Genomic DNA, 9,830 nt, shown 5'->3' on the forward strand with positions numbered 1-9,830 from the left:
TATTCACCAGAAACAATAATAGTAATGAGTTGTTGAATACACATAGCATTTTTCAATGATATTCTAAGAAACTTGCTTACTACTATATTATAAAACTTTCACAGTGATCTTAGATAGGCATTAAAATGAATTACAAGAAAGGGAGCTGAGTTTTTTCACATCAAATATTCGAGTGGAGGAAGGTTGGTTGTCTAGTCTTATTTCACACTGAGTCTTTTTCATTTACTTTTCTTAATGCATTCAAAAGTTGTTAAAGTTTCTTATATAAAAATATGATTGATTGTTAGTGACAGTAATTGCATTTTAGCAAAAGTGACCATTATAGTAATTTTCTTCAAGGAAGAGAAATCTAACTAACTAAAGTAGCTAGTTACTTCCTAACACATTAACTTTGAATTTTTTTAACATAAAAATACTTGATAAGGGAAGTACAAATTGAAGAACATAAAATGGCATGCAATATTTATAAAACTACTTCCATTAGGTGGTTCTCAATTTTATGTAGCTGTTAATCACAAATTAAGTGAAACAAAATATAGGAAAACGCTAAAATTTCTATACTAGTGGGCCAATTAAACTAAGTCCTCATTTAAAGCCTTTTAAAAATGACTCTCAAATAGCTCTTATTTTCATTTCTAAACTATAGAAGGTAATGATTTTTTTGAAACCAGGAAGATTTATTCATATCATGCCCTTAGAAGATTGAATCAAATGATACATGAAGATAATATGATTACAAAGAAAAAAGAAAAAACAAACATGTGCATAGACAAGGTAATGCTGTATATAGTACATGTTAAATCACAAATGAAACAGCATTAGCATTTAATTTCATGTATTCCGCTGCACACCTGAATACTAATTAGCAACTAAAATAGGAAATGTGTGATACTGCATGTGTTGATAAAATCTCAGTTCCATATTCTTCAGACACCAGCAATTTAACATGCATTGCATACTGGGAAAAGCTACTTTATCATCTTCACGGTTTCCTTTCTAAAATTCTTTTTCATTATTATTGCGAGCAATATACTAATTTCAAAATCAATCAAAGGTGACTGAAATGTTGGCTAAATCTGGAATTGCATTTTCTAATATTTATTGTTAACAATGTATAGACAGTAACTGCAGAGTATAAAGCAAGAAGCCTCATATTCAGTATGCAAATAGATGAACAGTAATTCAAGGTAACCTAAGTCAACTGAGTTAACTCAAATTTTTCATTTTTAGGGGCCACAGAGGACACTGGTGCTTTGTTTCTGCCCCTCCTTAGCCCTGTTTTTGAAATGGCCCCTGCAAAAGAAAGATTTATTTTGAAGGCTGAGACAGAGGAAAAGGAGTTTCAGCTTCATGATATTTCCCTGGCTGCCTCTATTCATCTCTCTCCATCTCCATTCCTTTGCTAGCCTCTGTATTTAAATTGGCGCTTGCACTACCATTTGATTTATTTTTCAGTTATTCTTAAGGAAGAGAATTTTATTCACAAAGCCATATTTTTTGAGTTAATACTTTCCTTTATTTTTCCACTATTCCCCATAGATTACAGATCCTCTCCCATTTGTTTGTACCATTTTGTTCGTCAACTGCATCTATAATACAAGTTAGTTCTTATTATGTACGGCACAGAATGCAGTTGGGGAAATTGCAGGGGTGTGTGTGTGTGTGTGTGTGTGTGTGAGTGCACGTGTCTATTTGCTTTTGAGTTGTATTCTAAAATAAGGATTCAGTATAAAATTGATGACAGTAGTCTTTCATCAAAGTCCTATTTCCTTAAAGCCTGCCTCGTGTCTCATTTATTAACAGAACACAAAGGTAAAAGGTAATTACAAAATAATTACACTAGCGGACATCAAAATAAGATGCTCCAAAGAGAAGGACCTAATAAATATCTGCTAAGAAAGTTCCAGGGACTGTATCAGTTAGGATGCTTCTAGTTACAAACAACAGAAAAACCAACTCAAACTTGCAGAAACAATAAAGCAAATTTATTGGCCCAAATAACTAATAGTTCAAAGGATGGGAGAGATTCAGGTGCAAATGACGAGAGTTCCAAATGATTTGGCTGCAGTTGTGTAGTTCTTCCTTCTTTGATTGTTGGCTCTGTCCTTAGGGTAGCTTCTTTCCAGGTTGTAAAATTTCAGCTCACAGCAACCAGGGTTCTTTCCCATTCACATCTCCCGAGAAAGGGCATGTTCTCCCCCAGCCAAAGAATAAAAGTCCTGAGCTTCATTTTGATTGGACCAATTTGGGCCACTCTTGAATCACCTGTAGTGGCAAGAAGGAAAGACCAACCAAGGCATATGCCTGGCACACACTGATACAACTCCATAGGTTTTTAAAATATTGAAGTGCTTCTAAACCAGGTGATAAGTAGCCAATGCTCTAAGTCTCCCAGATGTTCCTCACTGCATCAGCCTGAATCCCTCTGATCCCTCTTTATCCAGCAAGTAAAAAGTTAACATCTGCAAAGCAGGGATCCATTTGGACCCTGCTCCAGCAATGCAGCAGGCATCTCTTCTGTTTGGATGGATCATGCCTTGGTTGTTAAACATGAATATATTCCCATCCTGCAACTGGGGGTAGGATCAGTTCCATTGTATTAGTTTCCTAGGGCTGCCATAACAAAGTACCAGAAACTGGGTGACTTAAGACAACAAAAATTTATTCTCTTATCATCCTGAAGGCTGGAAGTCCAAAATCAAGGTGTTTGCTGAGCCATGCTCTCTCCAAAGACTCTAAGAAAGAATCCCTCCTTGCTTCTTCTAGCTTCTGGTGGTTGCTGGCAGTCCTTGGTGTTCCTTGGTTTGTGGCAGCATAACTCCAATCTCTGCCTCTGTCTTCACATGGTGATTTTCTATGGGTCTGTGTCTAAATTTCCCTCTTCTTATAATGACACCAATCACTGGATTAGGGACCACCCTAATCCAGCATGGCCTCATCTTAACTTGATTATATCTGCAAAGATCCTATTTCCACATAAGTCACATTCTATAGGTTCCAGGTAGACATGAATTTGGGGGGACACTATTCAACCCAACACCCCCCACCAAGTGGGATGACTGCTCTGTGATGGGAAAGCATTAAAGTGATGTTGGGGAAGTTGCCACAGTGTCCACTCTAGATGCTGGACCCTCTGGGCCTCAGCTCTCTTCATGTACCTGGTTATAGTCTACAGCAGTATAGTTGACCTGGCATTTCAGACTTCATTTGCACCTTCTGAGCTGGCTCTTATACTGCCTAATCTCATTTTCAACTCTAAGGCCTAAGTCCATGGACTTCAAAACTTCATGTGGAGGAGGGGTCTGGCAGAGTCCTTAAGTCCACATGCCAGTCCAAGCATTATCAATAGAGTGAATTAACAATATATCTCACTTATGTTTTCAAATGCTTGTAGCTGTGATTAATTTTTTAAAATTCACTTAAAATCTTCCTGCATTTATAATACCTCTTTGTCATTATGTATGTTCTCTACCAACAGATAATAAATGCAACTACTATTGTACTTTAGCACACAGGCCTTTATTAGAAGGACCATGAGTAAATTGGGATTCAAGTCTGACTGCTGTCACAAAGGCCAAAAAACAGTAGCTCAAACAAATAGACATTGATTTCTTTCTCTTGTAAGAGCTGGAGCATAAGCAGTCCAGGGCTTATATAGAAGCTCTGTGGTCTTGAGGACCTAGACACTTACTACTTTGTTGTTCTACCATTCTCAAGTCATGGCTTTCATCCCTGGTCTAAGATGGCTTTTGCAGCTCTCACCAGTGTGGCTGCATTCTGCTCACATACCATTTTTCGGACCCTAAAATATACGGCCAAAACGTAGCAGCAAGAGTGACTGGGAAATGTGGTCTTTATCTGACCAGGCTTGTGCTCAGCTAAATGTTGAGAGTTCTATTACTAAAGAAAGAAGGAGAAAATCAATATTAGGGAACAGTTAGCAGTCCTTGACAAAAAATACATGCATTTAGGAGAAAGTAATGGATATTTACAAATGATTGGCATATTCCTAATAGGTTATGATGTTTATTCTAAGATAATTTTCAATATAACTTTACACATCCTGAATATTATAATTTTGTGACATGTTTTCTGTAGACTCTACCTCATCTTACTGACTCTACTTATATAGTTGAACTAAATATGTTCACGAGGTGTCTGTAGTGAGAAAGTTTAGAGTCATAAAGAGAATGGTTGCAAATATTGACATTAACAGGAAACAGTGTATGCAGGGGGAAAAATTACAATTTAGGGAGTGACTATTTTGCTAGAATGAGAATTTTAACTATCTCTAGTGACAAGTTATCCAATTACAGATCTTCCTCAACTTACAATGGGGTTATGTCCCAATAAACCCATCGTATGTTGAAAATATCATAAATCGAAAATGCATTAATACACCTACTGAACATCATAACTTAGCCTACCTTAACTTAAACGTGCTCAGAACACTTGTATTAGCCTACAGTTCAGCAAAATCATCTATAACACAAAGCCTATTTTATAATCAAGTGTTGAATATCTCATGTAATTTATTGAATACTATACTGAAAGTGAAAAAATGGTTCTACGGGTACAGAATGTTCATAAGTGTATCAGTTGTTTCCCCTCTTGATTGCGTGGCTGACTGGGAGCAACAGCTAACTGCCCAGCATCAGGAGGGAAGATCGTACCACATATCCCTAGCGTGGGAAAAGATCAAAATTCAAAATTTGAAGTACAGTTTCTACTGAATGCATGTCTTTCTCACCATCGTAAAAGTAGAAAAATTCTAAGTCAAACAATTGTAAGTTGAGGACCATCTGTACAACTAATAAGAAGAAAAGTTTGAAAACAAACTACACAGTGCCATAACCAAGTGAGACTTTGTATAGCTTAAACCTGGTACCCAGCTTAGAAGCAGACTCTTCTCATATGGGAAGAGGCATGTCAAGGCCTTTATAAATACTGAATAACAAATATAAGCAGAGCTTTATCAAAACAAAACAATCAAATAGGACATTGATGCCAAATAAAGGAAGAAAGGGGAAAATAAGGTGAGCTTTTTTTTAAAGAATTAACATTGAAGGAGTGGGAATATATCATTCAGTTCATGATTGTTCAAAGTTCTTAATGGTGCCAAAATTCTCATAATCCTCTGACTTTTCCCAGAACCTTATTATAAACTTTCTTATGGAGATAAGTGTACTGGATGGTTTCATTTTGTCTCTCCATCCACTCTCCATCCTTCCTGACCTGATATGTGCCCCAGGAGGCTGACTTGTATGGACCACATCACTAGATTTGCTTGCCCTCTGGTTTCCCGCTGCATCCCACCAATGAGAGGCTCCAACAGGACATCAGGAAATGGAAGGATGGTGAGGTTGAGTATTTATTCTTCTGCTTCCCTCCATGCCAGACTGCAGGTTAGCAGTGCCTGCATTCCTCTGCTGAAGGCCACAGCTACTGTCAGCTGATCCTCTCCTGCAGCTACAGCATAGCTGCTTTCCCTGCTCCCTGGGCCTATAGAAGGTCTAGCCAGGCCCCTCTTACCGGTTCAACCCTACCTACACCTTTACAAATAGTTCATTCATTAAATTCTCCTCAATTGCTCCTTCCAAGTGAGCCATCTGTTTCAGGGATACTGAGTGATAAAATAAGGAAGAAATGACTCACTCACTGAAAAACTAGTCCTACTAATCCAGTGGATAATAGGTCATTCTCGATTTTGAAATTTTCTCCTTTCTACAAATTCATATTCTCTTTAGAAACCTGCACCAAGGCTTGTCTGTAACATAAACCATTCCTAAACCAGCTGCATGGCTCTACTTCCTAGAAACACTGGCCATCACTTTCCAGTCCTGTTCATTACCCCACTTTTCTACTTTTGGTGTATTTATAACCCATTGCGAAATTTACTGATGCTCGCTGTAGACTTTTTTTTTAGGGGTTTTAGTATCTCCAGTGTGGAGATGACTTTTTAAAATCTACTTTCTGTACAAATTCCCTGACCATTTCTAGTATTATATGCTTCTTAAGCAAGAGATATGTAATATTTGTTATTCCAGGAAGCCAATACCTCACTCTCTTTGGGTTTGAATTGGGAAGCAAGGTGGAATATAGATAATTTTCCTCAAAATATATTCCCCTACACTTTCACTACAAGCAACATATTTACAAATCAGATAGCTCCTCCTCATCTCCAGCACCTCTTAATGCTAGAGGGGCCCAGGACTTCATCTCTTGTCTACATACACTCTTCCCCTGGTAGCTCTCATCTAGTCCCATGACTTTATAGGCCAAATGAGCATTTCTACTTCTAAGCCTAATAGGCATTTTAATCTTAAATTTTTCCAATCCAAACTTCTGATCGCCATATTTACCTCCATTCCAAATGTGTTAATGTTGCAGTTTTTCCCTCTCAGTGACTAGCAACTCCAGTTTCTTGGGCCAAAAATTTTGGAGTCACCTTTTACTTATCTTTTTTTCCCCACTCCCTACAATAATCCTTCAAGAAGTCATATCAACCCTATATGCAAAAATATATCCAGATTCTAATTACTTCTCACTGCCTCCTCTGCTACCTACCACTCTGGTCCAGGCCCCTGCAATTCACTGTAATAGCCTCCTCACTGGTCTCCCCTGCCTCTGCCCTAGTCCTTTTAATAGTCTTTTCTCAACAGAGCAGCCTGAGTGCTTTCTTTTAAAATCTTAGATCATGTCATTTTTCTGTTCAAACCTCTCTACTGGATCCACTTTCACTCAGAGTGACACCAAAAGTCCTTACATATAGCCTAGAAGGTTCCTCATGATATAGCCTCTGCTATCTGACCACATCTCCTACTTCACTCTAGACACACTGACCTCCTTGCCTCAGGATAATGTACCTACCATCCCCTTATGGACCTTAAACAATAGACCGCCAGTTATTTCTCCAGCAAAAATGGGTTTATTCAGGATCAACAAAGAATAGCAATTCAGGGTCTGCAACTGTGGTGAGCCACATGCAAGTCCCCCCAAGAAGGAGAGAAGAACTCTTTTATAGGAGGGAAAAGGAAGTTGGGAGGGCTATAGTAAACAAAGAGTCCATTGGAGGAATTGAGATTTTGAAGTTACAGTGGCTTTTCATTGAATGAGTTGTGACAGTCTTTCCTTGGCTGAGCTCTTGCCAGGCAAAAGGAAGTTTTCTTCTTCCTGTTGGGCTCTGCTATCATGGTAGGGCATGAGAGCACCCTCTTGACATTTAAAATAGAAAACTGTGTTTTAATTGAGCTTACTGTTTATTAACTTTTACACCCTCTTCCCCTAGGTATCTACACAGCTTCCTCTCTAACCTCCTTTAAGTCTCCACTCAAGCATTACCTGCTCAGGGCACAACCCCCTTTCCAATGTAGTTATCATCATTTGACATATATTTTGCATGTTTATTTTGTTTATTGTCTGTCTTCCCCATAAAAATGCAAAATCTTGTATAAATTTAATATTTGTTAAATATTCACCACATATTCCCACCTCTTAAACCTGTGCCTGGCATAAAGATGGTGTACAACAAATATTTGATGAATGAATGAAAGTATATATACATATATATACACATATATATATTTATTTTTTAAATATAAATCCTTTCACAAAAATAAATAAGCATTAGAATACCTCAAATAAATTTTTAAAAATCTCATGTGTACAGAGTGTTATTCATGTGTTAGGCTCTGGGTAGTATTTTACAAGTGTGATGTCAGTGAATTTTCATAGCAGATCCTATGTGCAATCACATAAGACCTGTGGTCTTACTGTAATAAGACCAATTCTTATTACAACCAACTCACATGTGAGATGTAATATAACTAGTTTAAGAAGTGAAAAATCAGTACATGGGGAATACAGGTTCAGACCCTGACATGTCTGACTCCAGAGGCCATTCTCTTCCTAATATATGTCTAAAACATGCCTCTTTAAACTTAGAAAGAAAGTTACCACCAGCAACAGCAACAAAAAAGATTAAACCAAACCTTAATTTTAAAACAGGCAACTAAATGCTTGACTAGGATTCCAAGTATGTGAAAATTATAAATCCCAGCTTTTCAAAGGAAAAACACTGAGTAGGTCAGGCAAAAGGCTAACCAGAGATTAGAAAGGCAGAACTGCACACTCAAACAAATGAAGAGATTACAGTTAGAGAAACTTCTCTGAAAACTCCATCTTCTCTTCCCTGTTGTGGTCTTTACCGAAGCAGCAACAGCCAAAATGAAGTTCAATCCCTTTGTGACTTGTGACCAGAGCAAGGACCATATAAAAGCATTTCAAGTCACTTTCCCACTTTCACAGGAAGATTACATCTTTCCCTCTTTCCAAAGAGCTGAGACAGAGGTACAATGTCCAACCCATGTCCATCTGAAAGGATGATAACGTTCAGGTTGTGTGAGGACACTACAAAGGTCAGCAAATTGGCAAACCAGTTCAAGTTTACAGGAAGAAATGTATCATCTACACTGAACGTGTGCAGCAGGAGAAGCCAGCGGCACAACTGCCCATATGGGCATTCAACCCAGCAAGGTGATTATCACCAGGCTAAAAGTGAACAAAGGTGGCAAAAAGATCTCTGGATGAAAAGCCAAATCTTGCCAAGTAGGAGAGGAAAAGGGCCAAAAGAGGGAAGAAACAATTGAGAAGATGTGGGAATAAAGTAATTTATATACAACCTTCACTAATACCTGCTAAAATGAAAAAACAACAACAACAACAAAAAAAACCCAACTCCCTAATCCTACCAGCTGCCCCATACTCCCACTGTGCAAAAGGATGAGAAATTGTTTCAAGTTCTTGCTTGTTGATTTGCTATCAGTTTGGGCCAGAAGACTGAGATAATCAAAGACTTCCAGGAATAAAATTAGGGACCTTTTTATTAAAGTGTTCTCTTATTTTGGTCAATCATAAAATAGTAGAGAAGGCCTTCCTTTGCCCTTCTGCTGGCCACGTGAAGAAACATGGGCTTGGCTCTACCTCTGCTCTTCTCCAAGTCTTCTTCTTTTCTCTGAAACATGCACCACGTTTGAAAACCACTATGTTTTAAAAATAATCCAGAAAAAGACAAAGAGAGGGTAAAAGTCATAGCACACCCCAGAGACAAGGAAATGTTCTTGAGAAGCATTTGCACATAGGTACCTGAAACTTTTCAAAACCACATCAATAAAAGAAAAGGTTACATGAATGACTTTTGAATATTGAAACATAAGTATATTAGCAAATCAAAGGCCTGTGAAATAAGTGAAAACATTTTCTAACATCCCGTATGGTCTCTACATAAACAGATTCTAAAGGGACATTTATATAAGTAATTCACACTTGAAACCAAAAGAAGCCCCCTATTGATGAGAGTATTCCAAGTGCCAGCATCTCTCAATGCACACAGAGTAGTGACTTAAGATATCATTTCTTCATGTTATTTGTTCTGTAGTTTCACTGGTTTTATTTTAGAAGTAATGTCTCAGAGAAAACTGAAATTTATATAAAACTTATTTAGGATTTTAAAAGCATTTTATATCTTGGCTTTATTTTTAGAGAATTTTGTAGACGAGAGGTAAACTATTGAGATTCAACCGAAGCAGAGACAAGGCAATAAAGCTGAATTTACTAGACCAAATCAGGATTTCAGTACCAACAGGTACAAATCTACACGTTCACAATCTTTGGTTCCTCTATTGTACGTCTTTTATATTCATTGGCACACAGCCCAGTAGGATTGTGTATGTTTTTTCTAATATGGACAACTTGTGATGTACCGCAAATGAGAAGATTCTTCAATACACCAAGTTTCATGTTATTATGGCTAGCTCAGTACTAAGACTTGG

At 37.7% G+C, this 9,830-nt stretch overlaps 1 pseudogene; it reads left to right on the plus strand.

The window, feature by feature from the left end:
• The first annotated feature begins 8,226 nt into the window (after positions 1–8,226).
• LOC118898336 lies at positions 8,227–8,664 on the plus strand (annotated as a pseudogene).
• The last annotated feature ends 1,166 nt before the right edge of the window (positions 8,665–9,830 follow it).

Source organism: Balaenoptera musculus, chromosome 7 (assembly GCF_009873245.2).
Source record: "Balaenoptera musculus isolate JJ_BM4_2016_0621 chromosome 7, mBalMus1.pri.v3, whole genome shotgun sequence".
Lineage (NCBI taxonomy): Eukaryota > Metazoa > Chordata > Mammalia > Artiodactyla > Balaenopteridae > Balaenoptera > Balaenoptera musculus.